Raw genomic sequence first — 16,201 nt, forward strand, 5'->3', positions numbered from 1 at the left:
CCATATCTTTAACAGGTGCTTTAATACCAGCATAATACATTCCCATAATAAATTCATATTCAATTTAAATATGAACTGATGTACCTCAACTTCAGAAATACAAGCCATTTCCACCTTCGCCCAACTCTGAGGATGGTCCATATCCATCAATCTACTAACAAATTTCAACTGAGCTGCTTCATAATGATTTTGAAAATGAGGTAATTGAAGATTACCCAATGCATATTTCCATGTAAGTTTATGTAAAGCTACTCGTGCTAATTTCCCCTTCCATAAAAATTCCCATACTGCGCTATTCAAATCCTGAAAAAAACTCTTTGAAAGTAAACAAGGTATCGACTGAAACAAATATTGGATTCGAGGAAAAGTATTCATTTTAATACAATTTACCCGATCAATTAACATTAATGGAAGATCTTTCCATTTAATCAAATCTATTTTAATCCTTTTTAATAAAGGAACATAATTTAATTTATATAAAGATTAGTAATCTGCATTTACTGTCACTCCCAAATATTTAATTTTATCTGACCATTTCAATTTTATAATATTTTTATATTCCTAATTATCTCCTTCCCCGCTGGTAATATTTCACTCTTATCCCAATTTACCTTATATCCAGATAATTCCCCAAATTTCAACAAGCAATCTTGCAAATATTTCAAAGACTGCTCTGGTTCTGTCAAAGAGACCAACACATCATCCGCAAATAAATTAATCTGTATTCATCTTCTGCCATTCTCATCCCTTTAATCTTATCATTCTGTTGTATTGTCTGAGCTCATGGTTCAATAGCCAATGCAAACAAGGCTGGTGATAATGGACAACCTTGCCGAGTTGACCGCATTAATTTAAATGGTAAAGAATTTGACCATTTGTCAGCACCCTAGCAATTGTGTTTTTATATAAAACTTTAACTCAACCAATAAAGGGCCAAAATTAAACTTCTCTAACACCTTAAATTTAAAAATTCCATTCAACCCTATCAAAAGCTTTTTTCTGCATTCAGTGCAACCACCATTGGGGTTGGATTGCTGTCTAAATGCATTGACCAAAGTGATCAATCTAAGAAAGTTATCAGATGCATTTCTATTCTTAATAAAACCTCTTTGATCTACATGTATCAACTGAGGTAAATATTTAGCAAGTCTATTCGCTAATACTTTCTCCATAATTTTATAATCTACATTTAATAATGAAATAGGCCTATGTGAAGATACTTTCAATGGTTCCCTACCTTTCTTTAAACTAACAGTAATTATAGCACTCAAACAAGATTCCGGCAACACCTGATCCTCAGTTATTTGCAGTAGAACATCTCCAAATACCGAGAATAAATCTTCATAAAATACTTTATAAAATTCAACTGAAAATCCATCATCCCCCGGTGACTTCCCATTTGGCATCTCTTGTATAGCTTCTTTAATCTCCAAATCTGTAAATAGAGCTTGTAATTCCCTAACCTCTTCCTCTCCTAAAACAGGTAAATTTAATTTAGATAAATAAGAATCAATAGAACCAGCTTCCTGCTTTCCCTCAAAATATATAATTGTTAATAAAATGAATAAAACTGGTCATTAATTTCCTGAGGTTTATAGGTAACTATTGAATTCTTTTTAACAGCATTAATAATTTGCGATGTCAGTTCTCTTTTTAATTGCCATGCTGACACTTTATGAGCCCTGTGACCTAATTCATAATAGTGTTGCTTAGATCGACTAATTAAATGCTCATACTGATAGGTTTGTAGTGTATTATAACGTAATTTCAATTTCGCTAAAGCTGCCTTTTTATCTTCTGTAACATTTTTCTGAAATTCTTTTTCCAACTCAGTAATTTGTTTATCCAATGTTGAACATTCCACAATATATTGTTTTTTAACTTTCGTAGTATAACTAATAATTTGCCCACGCAAATATGCTTTCAAAGCGTCCCATAATACAAAAGTACTACTTACTGTATTAATATTCTCAGCCAGAAATGAAGCAATCTCTTCCTTAACAAAAGTAACAAAATCTGGTTTCTTCAATAGCATTGAATTAAACCACCATCTATAAGACAATTGCACAACTTCCGGACTTGCACAAGAGAAAAACAACATAGAATTATCCGATATGACCTGGCTTTTCTATTTGGCTTGAAGAACTCTACCTTGTAAATGTGCCGATTCCAAAAAGAATCTATTCTAGAAAATTAATCAGGTCTAAATGAATGAATGGGGAAATCTTTCTCTGTAGGATTTACTCTCCTCCAAATATCAATTAAATTCAAATATTTCATCAAGGCCCCTAATTGTATTGCCGTTTTTGATTTCCTTATACTTTTAGGAAACCTATCCAACAAAGGATCTAAAACACAGTTAAAATCTCCCCCAACCAAAATATTTTCCTTGGCCTGATTTAACAAGAAAAAAGCCTCCAAAATAAACCTTTCATCATCCACATTAGGTGCATAGATATTTAACGAAGTCCATGATTCCGCAAAAATTTTACAATTCAACCTCAAAACCCTCCCTGCATTACTTTCAAAGGATTCTAATTCAAATCATATATTTTTTATGAATTAAGATTGCTACACTTCTTGCCTTGGAATTGAAGGAAGAAGAAAATACATGACCAACCCAATCTTTCTTCAATTTCATGTTTTTTTTTAATAGTCAAGTATGTATCTTGCAAAAAAGCAATATCAACTTTCAATTTTTTAATGTATAAGCCAATACTCATTTAAGCTTAATAGGATTATTCAATCCCTGGACATTAAAAGTTGCAAAATTGAAGTTAGACATTTCAGTAAAAATTCTACTATAAAATATTCCTCCCCTTTATAATTCCCTAAATATTCTAAATCCCCCCCCCATATAAAAATACCACAAAAACAAAAAAATATATATAAACTTCCCCTCAGTAAACTACTAAAAAGTAGAAAATCTCTAAAAATCTAGGTGTGGTAAAACCCACAAGAGGCAGGTCTCAGTGTCATCCACCCCCCAAATCAGACTTTCACAAAGTAATTATACAGACATATTCAACCCAACAATCCCAATTCCAATGATTGTTCCTGGTCTTCAATATCAAGAAGACTTTGCGTCAATTCAACCTTCTTTCCATTCTTTCCGTGTTTCCCATTCTTTCTATTCCCATTTCCCCTCTTTTTAGGAGAAATGGTGACCACCATTTCCTCGCAAATCTGGTAACAAATTAGCAAAAATTAATGCATCATGATCATTTTCAAAAAATTGAGACTGAAAATTCCCATAGTACAGCCATAAGTACAGCCGGGTAACGAAAGACAAACTTGTAACCCTTTTGCCACAACACTTCTTTAGCTGAATTAAATTCTCGGTGCCTTCTAATAATTTGGAATAGAAGGACACACTGTTATTTTGAACCATCCTTGGAGTCTGATTTTGCTGTGCCTTCTGCACTGCAACTCGTAATCTCATTTATCTATCTTGATATTTCAAACAACGAATCAAAACTGCCCTTGATGGTTGAACTCTATGCGTTCGATCCAACTCTAAACCATCTGGAAAAAATTATTTGCCCATTACCTCAGGAATCCATTTCTTAAAAAACTTTACCCGATCTGAACCTTCCATATCTTCTGGGAGACCTACTTCTTTTACATTATTTCTTCAACCTTGATTCAATAATAGGTCAATTTTCTTCAGTAATTCCTTCTTCTGAATCCCCTAATCCAAGAAAGAATCCTCAACTTTTTCCATTTTTTATCTATTACGATCCACTTGGTTCTTAAATTCAAAAAAAGCTTCTTCAACTTTTTTTAAATTATCCTGTACAGTGTCCACTGTTTTTATATATCTAACATCACTTTTAACTACAGTCATATCTTTCTTCATAGAGGTAATCTCTTTACACATATTGTTCACTTTAGTTTTCACTTCCATAAATCCTTGATTTATCTGAGTAGACATCTGCATTGACATGTTTTCCATTTGATGAGCAATCCCTTCCAATATTGTAAATACAGAATCCAGTCCAGGTTCCACCACTTCCCCTTGAGGCCTACCTTCTCTGGTCCCAGTCCCCATATATTCTTCCTGTGTTGATTCCAATCGCACTGGACTCTCCTCCTCTTCTGACACAATGGTTCCTCTTCCAGTGCAGCTGCAAGTCTGGATACCCGTCGACAGCCTACCGATCTCATCAGCCCACCATCTTTTGGGTTCCTCCACAGCCCACACTTTCTCTAATAAATCTCAAACTCGTGAAGCACCGCGCATGCCCAGAAGAGTCACCAACCACGCAGGTGCATCCTCTGGTGCTATAATGCGCACCCCTAGACAACCAGGCATTACTGCGGGCTCACACATCTGTCCATGCACGGCCAATCTGCCCAGGCTCACGGGGACACGAGTCAGGGCCGACTGAGCTCATCACAGAATCGGCGTCATCTTGCCGACGTGCGATCAACACCAGTGTAATGCTCAGCCGAGCAGGGGTCCTTTAAGGCTTGGGAACTCAGCCGATGATTCCGTGGCTTCAACTTGATAGGTAGGCCTCAATTCTTCAACACTTTTATAGAGTAATGTCTTCTGTAACTGAGTTTTTGATTTTTTCTCGTTTGTAGCCATTTCAATCCTTCACTATTCCAAAGTCTGTAAATACTATTTTTAACAACTTTTACAAGTTTTTAAATTGGGTATTTATAAGTCTATCTGGGGAAAGGTGGAACAGCATGTCTTCCCTCTATGCCATCTTGCCATAACTTGTTAAAGATATGGGGTAAAAGAAACATGATTTTAGGTTTGAAGGGTAAACTATCAATTCAAACTCTGTTATATCATATCAACTTATTCCCTTTTCAATGTTTAATAATCATTTAAAGAGATGGAATTCTAAGGGTATAAAGATAGTTCAGGATTGCTTTGAAGAAGGACAATTTCTTTACTCAATTGAGGGAGAAATTTGATATATCTGTAAATTCTTTATTTGTGTACTATCAACTCAGAGCTTTGATAAAAAGAATTATGGTAAAGAGATGAATTTACTTATGTTGACAAAATTTGTGTCTTTGATTTTCTCTATACCAAAGAAAGGTTATATTTCGGATATGTATCAATTGTTAGAATTGATAAATTATATGGATAAACTGGAATGGGAGAAATCTAAGCTTAAATGGGAAAGTGATTTAACATATTTTTCCTGAAGACAATTGGGAGGTTATGTGTTCCAACAGTGTAATTAAATTGATGAATGTAAGATATGGAATGGTTAATTATAATTTTTTACTTCAATTATACTTGACTCCAGAGAAATTGAAAAAATATGGGTTTAGTAATGCGGACTGTTGTTTTCGATGTGGACTATGTACTGGAACTTTTTGACATGGTGTTTGGTCTTGTGTTAAAGTACAACCATTTTGGGAAGGAATTAGATTGGTCTTGGAAAAATTATTTAAGATTAAATTGCCATTAGACGCATCGATTTTTTTGTTGGGTTATATGGTTTCTTTGAAGGGATTGGGGTTGGATAAATTTCAAATTGCATTTGTACGTTTAGCGTTATCTGTAGCCCAAAACTGTGTAGCTAGTACTTGGAAAGATAATGTGGAGATTAATATAGTACGATGGCAAAATTAATTAAGAGCTTGTATTCCATTGGAAAAAAATTACATGTAACTTGCATGATAATTATTCCTTCTTTGTTAATATGTGGTCTTCTTATTTGGAATATATGAATTTGAAAATACTTTGAAATATTCTGTTTTGTTTTTGTATTTGGCTCCCCTTAAAAATTTTAAAAAAACTACAGTATCTCCTTGCAACCATCTTCCATGTGTTCATTATTCGATTTTATCAAAATCTTAATTCTTCATGGAATCCATTCGCACCTCTAATTTTCAGCTGCCAGCAACCTGGAGATAATTAGTCTTTCTCCCATTCTGGCCTATTAAATATGACAAACATTAATTATTCTGCAATTGAAGTCAGATCTCCAGCTTTGAGCTATAGAATTCTTTCCTGAAACCCTTTCACTCCGCTTTCCTTCATTGAGATTTTTAGACTTCTGGTCTAAAATTGTTTTGGAAGACACAGGGCTTTGAGTAATATCATTGGACATGTTTTTGCAATACATGGATGTAAATTACACCCTGTAATGATATGGTTATATGTACTACAGGCACAGGCTGCCCCACCCTCCTGATGACATCCTCTCCTAAACTCCTCCCCTGTGACCTAGGCTGTAAAGGTGGAGTCTCCTCTTCCTTCCCTCATTTCCCTAACTTGGATTGGGCCAGCAGTCTCATGTGTAATAAAGCCTATCGTTCCCCTCAATCTTTGTCTCTGTGATTATTGAGGAAACCGATAGTGCCCAACAATTTATTACACACGATATTCGAAGGTCTCCAGTAATGGAGAAGTTGCTGTGCCCCGATCGGCTAGAGGTAGATCCCCAAGTCCCAGGTGCATCTGAACTCTTTTGAATAGTAGGTGAACTGCTTCAATAACTTCCTTGAGGCCGCTGCTGAAGTAGTCGATTCGGATGAGAAGAGGCTAAAGGTCCTACAGGCGCTATACAAGCCAAAGGTGAACGAAGTATACTCCCATTACCTGCTTGCATCCAGAAAACAACACCCTGGTGAGTCAGCTGAAAAGTTTATCCGATCCCTGGTCACACTGGAAAAGACTGTTTGGGGAACCTGATGGCCATGATATCGTTGATCCAGTGCGTGGAAGATCTGGTCTGTGATGCCGGTGTCGGGATTATATCCATCAACAAATCCTCAAGGAGGATCAACTCCCGCTAAAAAGAGTGATCCGACTGATCAGAACTTTAGATTCAGCCTAGCACCATGCAGAGTCAATCACGGACAGAAGCGGGCCTACCATGTACATATCACCAGGAGGGCTGCCGTCCTGGAACTCAGTGTCGGAGGTTACTGACCCAACCATGGTTGCGGTGACATCGGCATCATCGAAATGCAACTTCTGCGGGCAGGCTTGGCACTTGAGACGCCTCTGCCCCGCAAAAGGAGCCACATGTACAGGCTGCGGGAAAAAGCTCCATTATCAGAAGGTCTGTATGTCCAGAACCCTGTCCATGTGTGCCCAAGGAACTTCCAGAACTGACCACGTGCACGGTAGCGCCATCTTACCTGCTACCCCTCCCATCCTCTATGCCACGGCCTACCACTTCAATGACATCATTTCTGCCCGCCACAACATCACTTCCACCTTCTTCCCTGACGAGGGTAGTGTGGTCAACATGGAGGTCGCCATCTTGGGTCTCGGGCCTCCCCACCAACGACGACAAGGAGATACCTGTCCTGATGTCTGTCATCCTGAACCAAGCGAGCCTTCACTTGATCATGAATTCCATGATGCAGATGGAGGTGAATGGCGAAAGACAAACTGACTCTTTGATAGCGGCAGCACTGAAAGCTTTATCCACTCTGGTGTGGTTCGCAGACTCTCCCTTCCCATTGGGGCAATAACCAGAATCGATGGCGGTGAAGGACCAACAAACTCCGGGGGTACTGCGTAATGTCTCTAACGATGGGGAGGGAATGATACAATGATTTTGTATTGTTGATCATGCCTCAGATCGTGCGCCGATCCTCCTGGGCCTCAACTTTGAGTCAGTTCAGGAGCGTAACATTGGTGTTCGAGGGCCCCCAACCACCGTTTACCATTCACAACCCCCAGTTCTCAGACCCCACTACCCAACCAAGCACCCAGTCTCCGGCACTGTCCTGCAGTCTCTCCACCCTGTGGGTGGCCCCTCCATCATTATTTGCGAACCTCCCCCAGACTGTAAACCAATCACCACCAAAAGTAGGCGCTATAGCACTGAGGATATGGACTTCATCCGGGCTGAAGTTCAGTGACTTTTAGTAGAGGGGATCATAGACCCCAGCTCCAGTCCCTGGAGGGCGCAGATCCTTGTGATCAGAGGGGCGGGCAAGTCCTAGATGGTGATCGACTATAGTCAAACCATCAACCGCTTCACCCAGTTGGACACATACCCGCTACCCCGGATAGCCAACTTGGTCAACAAGGTCACCCAATATAGAGATTTTTCAACCATTGACCTCAAGTCAGCTTACCATCAACTCCCCCTACATCCGAGTGATCAAAACTACACAGGCTTCAAGGCTGACGGCAAACTTTTCTACTTCCCGCGGGTGCCTTTTGGTGTGACTAACGGTGTTTCTGCTTTTCAGAGGGTGATGGATCAGATAGTGGAGGAGCACAAGCTGACAGCAACATTCCCATATCTCGACAATGTCACCATCTGTGGCAACGACTAGAAGGACCATGCCGTGAACCTCTCCAAGTTCTTACGCACAGCCAAGTCCCTCAACTTGAAGTACAACAAGGACAAGTTTAATACAGATCGCCTGGTCCTCCTCGGATGCATCGTGGACCCTGACCATATGCGACCACCGATGGAACTCCCAGTCCCAAACACCCTGAAGATGCTGAAGAGGTGCCTGGGGGGCGTTTTCCTACTACACACAATGGGTGCTCAATTACACCGATAAAACCCACCCCGATTAAGTTTACAACCTTCCCATTATCGGCAGAAGCCCAGGCTGCATTTCATCAGATCCGAGGAGACATCGCAAAGGCCACGATGCATGCCGTGGATGAATCCATCCCCTTCCAGGTGGAGAGCGATGCCTCCAACTTCGCACTAGCCGCCACACTTAACCAGACAGGCAGGCCAGTAGAGTTTTTCTCCCTCACCCTGCGCGGTCCCAAAGTACGGCACTCCTCGGTCGAGAATGAGGCACAAACGATCACTGAAACGGCATGCCACTGACAACATTACCTGGCCAGTAAAAGGTTTACCCTGCTGACAGACCAGAGGGCAGTGGCCTTCATGTTCAATATGAAACAGTGGGGTAAAAATCTAAAATGACAAGATTCTTAGGTGGAGGACTGAGCTATCCACCTATAATTATGATATCTTGTATCGGCCGGGTAAACTCAATGATCCCACAAATACCTTATCCAGGGGGATGTGCACAAGTGTGCATCTCGACCATCTCCAGGCCCTTCATGACAATCTGTACCACCCCGGAGTCATGAGGCTGTACCATTTCAACAAGACTCGGAACCTCCCGTACTCCATAGAGAATGTCCGGTCCATGACCAGACGCTGCCAGATCTGCAAAGAATGTAAACCGCAGTTTTACCGGCCAGAAAAGGCACACCTCATTAAGGCCACACACCCCTTTAAATGATTCAGTGTCGACTTCAAGGGCCCCCTTACAACCTCAAATAGGAATGCCTACTTCCTGACGGTGGTAAACAAATTCTCCAGGTTCCCCTTTACTATTGCCTGGCCGGATATGACCTTAACATCAGTTATCAAGGCGCTGTGCAGCATCTTCATCCTGTTCAGGTACCCTGACCATATTCATAGCGACCGGGGGTCCTCGTTCATGAGTGAGGAGCTGCGACAGTACTTCCTAACCAGTGGTGTTGTCACCAGCAGGACCACCAGCTATAACCCCAGGGGTAATGGCCAGGTGGAAAGGCAGAACACCACTGTCAGGAAAGCGGTGTTCCTGGCCCTCAGGTCCAGGAACATGCCAGTGTCCCACTGTCAGGATGTTTTGCCAGAGGCACTCCACGCCATCTGATCGCTGCAGTAACCACTATTAACACCATCCCACATGAATGCCTCTTTGCTTTCCCTAGGGGATTGGCGAACAGTTCATCCATCTCTCCGTTGGCCACTCCAGGGCCAGTCCTGCTACGGAAGCACGTCAGGGGCCATAAGATAGACCCACTGGTGGAAGCAGTGCACCTCATTCACGCCAACCGCCAATACGCGTACGTGAGGTACTCTGATGGCCACGAGGACACTGTACCGATCAGATACCTGGCAAGGGCCGGAGACTCTAAACGGCCCTGCCTGCCACTGACCAGACTATGGATCTGATCACACTGCACAGGAGCACAACCCTGGAGTCCGAGCCACCTGTCTCCCCGCCGGATTTCCAAGATCACCCATTCCCTCAGGAGTCCCCCACCAGCACCCCAACCCCAAAAATTTCTTCCCCAATCTCTCTCGCAACAGTCTCCTCTCCTGAGGACCAATGCACAGACACACCTGCCCCTCGGTGGTCCAGCAAAAGGAAGAAGTCGCCTGTGCGACTGAACCTCTAGTCCACCTTTTTTGTCTTCTGTTTTTCTTCTTCCCCCCCACCCCTCCTCATGATTGGTCGCAGTGGTCTCTATTTTTAAAAGAGAGGGTGAATGTAATGATATGGTTGTATGTACTACAGGCACAGGCTGGCCCGCCCTCCTGATGGCATCCTCTCCTAGACTCCTCCAGTGACCCAGGCCGTCAAGGTTGAGTCTACTCTCCTTCCCTCATTTCCCTAGCTTGGACCCGGGCCAGCAGTCTCGTGTGTAATAAAGCCCATTGTTCCCCTCAATCTTTGTCTCTGATTATTGGGGCAACTGGTAGCACCCAACACACCCATTGTTGGCATGATCATTCAGTCTTGTTTCAAGATTTCATCCAGGAGCTGAGTTAAAACCCTCTTGAGACCCAAAGGTGTCTCTAAGTTGATTTAAATAACTGTGGTGTTATTCTTTACGTGACAAGAATGACTCTTCAACAAGTGTATTAATAAACCACATCATACAATAAGTTTTAAAAAAAAGTATCTAATTTCAGACATTTAAATACATGCAAAAATTAATTCAAAGACAAATTGTACTTAAGATTCTAGTTTGGTCTTGTGATGAACTTTTTACCTTCATTATCCAACTATTAAATGTGGCCCTTTTGAGTTCATTATTATTTAATTATTTACAATGATACAAAGACAAGTATTGCTGTACAGATTGTTTGCCTTATTTCAGCGTGCTGTTTAATCTTTTTGATACACATTATAAATAACAGCAAGTTAGGGCTGTGTTTCTGTATTTCAAAGGTGGTGTATTAAACAAACCAGAAAGCTGCCAGATGCTTGCTGCACACGTGACACCTCATTTAAGCATCCTTCCCCGTCACTGATGGCAGGTTGAGATGAAATACTAAAAGAGACCATCTTTCTGAGAATTCCTTTAATAACCTGCAGGGATATCTGAAATCAATCAAATTTACTGCCTGTCACATCAGGAGGAAGTGAAGCAGGCTGGATAGGATATATGCAAGCAAAACCGAATTCAATATAAGGTCACTGATCAAATTTCGAAGAGATTTAGAGCATCATGCTGTATCTAGGTTATTTCCTGGTGGATTTATAGCTCATTTTATTCCACCAGGATGTCAGTAAATCACCTTTAAAGAACACACCCACAGGGAAGGAAGCACAACAGTAATTTAGTTCAAGATTTGAATATTCAAGCTCAGGTGTTTGATAGAGTGCAGGGTTCAATAATAGACCACCACAGCCCAAAAGCCAGCTGCTAAAATAAATTGGACTGTGTATGATATATTAAACATAATGAAAGTGCATGATTCAGAGCAGGTGTGACTAGAAACGGAGTGAAATTCCTTTATTATCATTTACTGACGCACATCTGGAGGAAATTTTTTTTAAGCCTTATCAGAATTATAGGAGAAATGAGCAATCAGGAAATATGAAAATATTTTACTGCTGTATGTTTATAGCAATCATCAGGTTGACAATTGGTTCAACACTTCAATTTATAAGATTTCCCAAAGCACTTTCCAGTACTATTTTTGAAGAGTGGTTACTGCAGGAAGTTAATAAATGTGGCAGCAAGCTCCCACAGATTATTTGCTTTTTATTGCATTATAGTTTATTTAGTGATGTTGATTAAGGAATAAAATATTGGGCAGAACACAGGGTAAAGTTCTTTCATTTGCTTGTAGGATATCAGAGGATTATGGATTCATTAAAGAAGAGAAGACCATTCCAATCACTGAGCTTGCACAGAACAGAGTGAAGGCAGCTCATCAGGCCCAATGACCTCTCTTCAAGGTCCTAAACATTATACTCACCCACATACATTTTCCTTTTCTTTCAAAAAGAAACTTGATGGACTCAGTTTCCTTCATGTTTTTAAGCTGAGAGTTCAAGATCATTTCCAGTTTCCTCACATCCCCATAGAGCTGTTCATTCCATGTTTGAAATCTGGTCCCTTTTGCCCTTTGAACCATGTTAATGTTATGCGAAAAGGTATGATATGTCAGCAGGGACAGTCTCCACTTCCCTTTGATAATTCTATCCCAACAGCTCATGATTCACCAACAATTTTTCTCTCACCTTCTTCACCCTCATTCCTGACACTATTTTGGTAAATCTTTCATCACCCACTTCCTTTGGACTTTCATAACTTCCTTGAAGTGCAATGATCTGAATTAAACATAATACTCTGATGCAATTTTGACTAGGCTTAAAGCCTATTTTTCAAATTCAACTTTATTATCATCTGACAGTACATATACACTAGAATCCCCATTATCCAAAATTCAATCAACTGGAAATTCAAACAAATGGCAAAAAAATTTGAGGAAATAATTAAAAAATTCAAATAAATAAAACTGGACAGATAAACCCCGCAGGGGAGAGCGTGTATTCTTCTCGCTGTCGCCACTTGCGTGGAGGTGAGCGGGTTGTCAGCACAAAAGTTGCTGAGGTCCTGACCGGGACACTGGAGCAGAGGAGAGCAGAGTTGTCAGTGCAAGAAAGGTGTGCCGAGGACATGACAGGGACACTTGTGTGGAGGTAAGTCAGGTTGTCAGCACAGGGAAGGTGGTAGAGTGCACCTAGATCCTGACTGGGACACGAGTCAGAGCCGGTGGGAGGGGAATACAAAGAGGAGGGGAAAGGGGAAGATGTCAGTGGTGTTTAGACTTTGCTATCAAGGTTTGGTATTAGACCCAGAGTACAAGATGATTTTGAGGCAACATTTTTAAGTTTTAAGGATGTCTGAGATGCCAGCATATACAGTAGATATGCAAGATTGCTGTGGGTTAATTATGACAGCCGCATGCTTAGTGTAGCAACTGCACAACACAACAGCAAATAGGGCATGAATTTAAAATCAAGTTACAGTAATTACCCGTTAACTTCACATATTTAAAGACGAAAATACCGAGTTCAAAATGTAAAGTAATTTGGAAAAATTGTCTTTTGTCTTAAATGTTGCATTCTTAATACAGGTGTATTAGTTAGGGATTGGAAGCAGGAGTCTCAGTTAACTGGAAAATTGGCATATCTAACATCCGCAATCCATATAGGTGCCAGATAATCGGGATTCCACTGTACACCAGATCGCAGTTCATACACACACCATGTAAAGCATATAGTAATCAGTTATATATCTATGTATATACAGTGATACTTTAAAATAAAAATACAGTACAACTCCAATTATCCAAAATCAGATTCCCTGAAATCCTCATTTGTCCAAAATTTTTCAGAGCCAAATTGACCTAGGACCTCAGGCCCCCGGCACCAACGCAGCAGACCTCTGTGGGGAAATGTTGGTGATGGCAGTGACCAGCATTTTTTTTTAGTAAGAATTAAACTTTATTTTAATGCTTAAAAAGCTTTCCCTTGCTGTTTGTTGTTGTTTAAACACTATTAAAAGTGATCTGCTTTTGCTACTGGGCTGTTCTTTTTTAATGACCGGTTCTATGAAAAAAAAGCCATTTATCCGAAATGGGCTAGGTCCCAACCATTTCTGCTAATCAGAGATGTTCTGTACATAAATATTTTGGAATGATTTATTTACTCTGTGACACGATATCCACCCACATCTCTATTTGTGAGCCTTAGGATCCCATCTGTTAACTTCTCACTACTTTTATTTTCAATGATTAATTGACAGGAAGTGGATAGATAATAAAGCCAATGGATCATTAATTTTATTCATGCAAAATAATGGAATGGGCCCTCTATTTATTATCGTTTTAAAAAGACTAACTCCAAAAAAGCATTAGACCATCCTGTATAGGTACATGGATAGAAGGGGTATGTGCGTGTGTGTGTGTGTGGGGGGGGGGGGGGGGGTGCAGAGGGCGCTATGGTACAACTGCAGGTCATTTGGAAAGGCAGTTCAGTACAGATTAGTTAGGTCAAAGGACCTGTTTCTGTGTTGCAATGTTCAATGTTTCTCTCCAGCTGGCTTTCTACATTTCTCCTAACTTATTGCTTGAAAGAACAGCAAAAGGCCAGAAGCACCCATTTCATAAATGCAATCCATTTGTCAGGAATCACAGCATTTCCTTTACCATTCTAATGGAAATCAGACTTCAAGCTTATACCATTCCAAACACATTTTATTCCTTCCAATCACCTCTTTACCAATCACAATTGCTCCATTCCAGTTGTTACTTCTTCAGGAAGTGAAAATCTGAATCCTCAGAGGATAAACATGCATAACCTGAGGCAATCTCATGACTGAATCAGAATCAGGCTGCTTGTCATGAATTTTGTTGTTTTGTGGCAGCAGTATTATACAGTGCAAGGTACAAAATATGTATAAATTACCTTTCCAAATAAAAGATTTTAAAATATAAATAATTTGTGCAAAAAAAAAAAGACGAAGTGAGGTAGTGCATATTGGTTCATTGTCTGTTCAGAAATCTGATGATGGCAGAGGGGAAGATGCTCTTTTTGTAACTTTGGCACTTTCAGGTGCCCAAAATACCCCGATCTAAAGCAGCATATTATACCCCTATGCAGCTGTCGAGAGGCCACTTGAAAGCGCAGGAGACATGGATACGAGGCACACTTTGTAACCCTTCTCCGGGAGGGATAATCGCCGGAGCACTCAGGTCCATCCTGGCACCTGAATGCAGCCACCTGAAAGTAGCTTCTAAGGGGATGACAATCAGCTGGAGAGCACCTGACAGCCCCCCTCACCACTGCCCTTGTCCCCCAGCATGGGACATCAGGGCAGGGGCAGCCAGCATGGGACATCAGCACTGACAACCCAAAGGGACAGGAGCCAGAGTGCGCTTCGAGGTGCCTCCCATGCAGCAGTCCCTTTCAGGTGGACAGCGCTGCACTTTTAGTGCCACCAACTGAATGGCAATTCCACAGGTCCGATTCCACTTCTGCAGGCACATTCTTGGTAGACAATGCACCTGAAGGTGTCTATTGAGTATTTGTCTTCACACTCCTGTACCTGCTTCCTGAGAATAGGGCATGGTGTGGGTGGTGAGGGTCCTTGATGATAGAAGCTGCTTTCTGAGGCATCGCCTCTTAGAGATGTCCTTAGTGGAGTAAAACCTAATGCCCATGATGACACTGGTCAAGTTTACAAACCTCAGAAACCTGTTCCTGTCCTGTATATTGGCACCTCCATATCAAACGGAGATTCAACCAGTCAGAATGTTTTCCACAGTACGCCTGTAAAAAATTTGCAAGTCTTTGGTGACATACCAAATCTCCTCAAACTCCTTATGAAAAATAGCCACTGGCATGCTTTCTTCATGACTGCATAGACATGATGGTCCCAGGATAGGTCTTCAGAGATCATCCAGAAATTTGAGGTTTCTTACTCTCTCCATTGCTGACCCCTTAATAAGGGTTGCTTGGTGATCTCCTGGTTTCCCCTTCATGTCCACAATCAATTCCTTATTTTTTTGAGACATTGATGTTGCTGTGACACCACTCAACTAGCTGATTTATCTTACTCCTGTACACTTTCCTATTGTCATCTATAATTCTGCAGAGAGCCATGATCTCATTGACAAATTTGTACATGGCATTTGAATTGTGCCTACTCACGCAGTATAAAGTGAATCGAATAGTGGGCTACAATAGGTGAGCCTGTGTTGATTGTCAGTGTGGAGATGTGGATTTCTGATGAAGAAGTCAAGGATCCAGTTACAGAGGCCCAGGTTTTGAAACTTGTTGACCAATACTTAGGGGATGTGGTGTTGAAAGCCAAGTTGTAATTGATGAGAAACAGCCTGATGTATGTTTTACTGTAGTCAAGGTGATCCAGGGCTGAGTGGAGAGCTGGTGAGATTACATCTGCTACAGAACGACTGTGGCAGTTAGCAAATTGCGGTGGGTCAAGGTATTTACTTAGGTACAATTTAATTCTGGCTATGACTAACCTCTCAAAGCATTTCATCTGCTCTTGGGCTCTGTAGTAATTGATGCCCTTTTGCAGCAGGTGGGAAACTCCAACTACACCAGTGAGAGATTGAAAATGTCATTGAATACTCCAGCTGGTTGGTTGGCACAGATATTCAGTACCCTGCCTGGTACACCATCAGGGCTT

General features: G+C 41.0%; 1 long non-coding RNA gene across 1 annotated transcript in view; it reads right to left on the minus strand.

Moving 5' to 3' along the window:
* Positions 1–10,207, minus strand: part of LOC138752531 (uncharacterized) — a 57,452-nt gene extending 47,245 nt beyond the window's left edge. Inside the window, exons 1-2 of the long non-coding RNA XR_011350725.1 lie at positions 10,089–10,207; positions 8,976–9,137 (exon numbers count right to left, since the gene is read on the minus strand). This is a non-coding gene — a long non-coding RNA (uncharacterized lncRNA). The remainder of the gene's footprint in view (positions 1–8,975; positions 9,138–10,088) is intronic.
* Positions 10,208–16,201: the final 5,994 nt, after the last annotated feature.

The sequence above is a fragment of the Narcine bancroftii genome, chromosome 1 (assembly GCF_036971445.1).
Source record: "Narcine bancroftii isolate sNarBan1 chromosome 1, sNarBan1.hap1, whole genome shotgun sequence".
NCBI lineage: Eukaryota > Metazoa > Chordata > Chondrichthyes > Torpediniformes > Narcinidae > Narcine > Narcine bancroftii.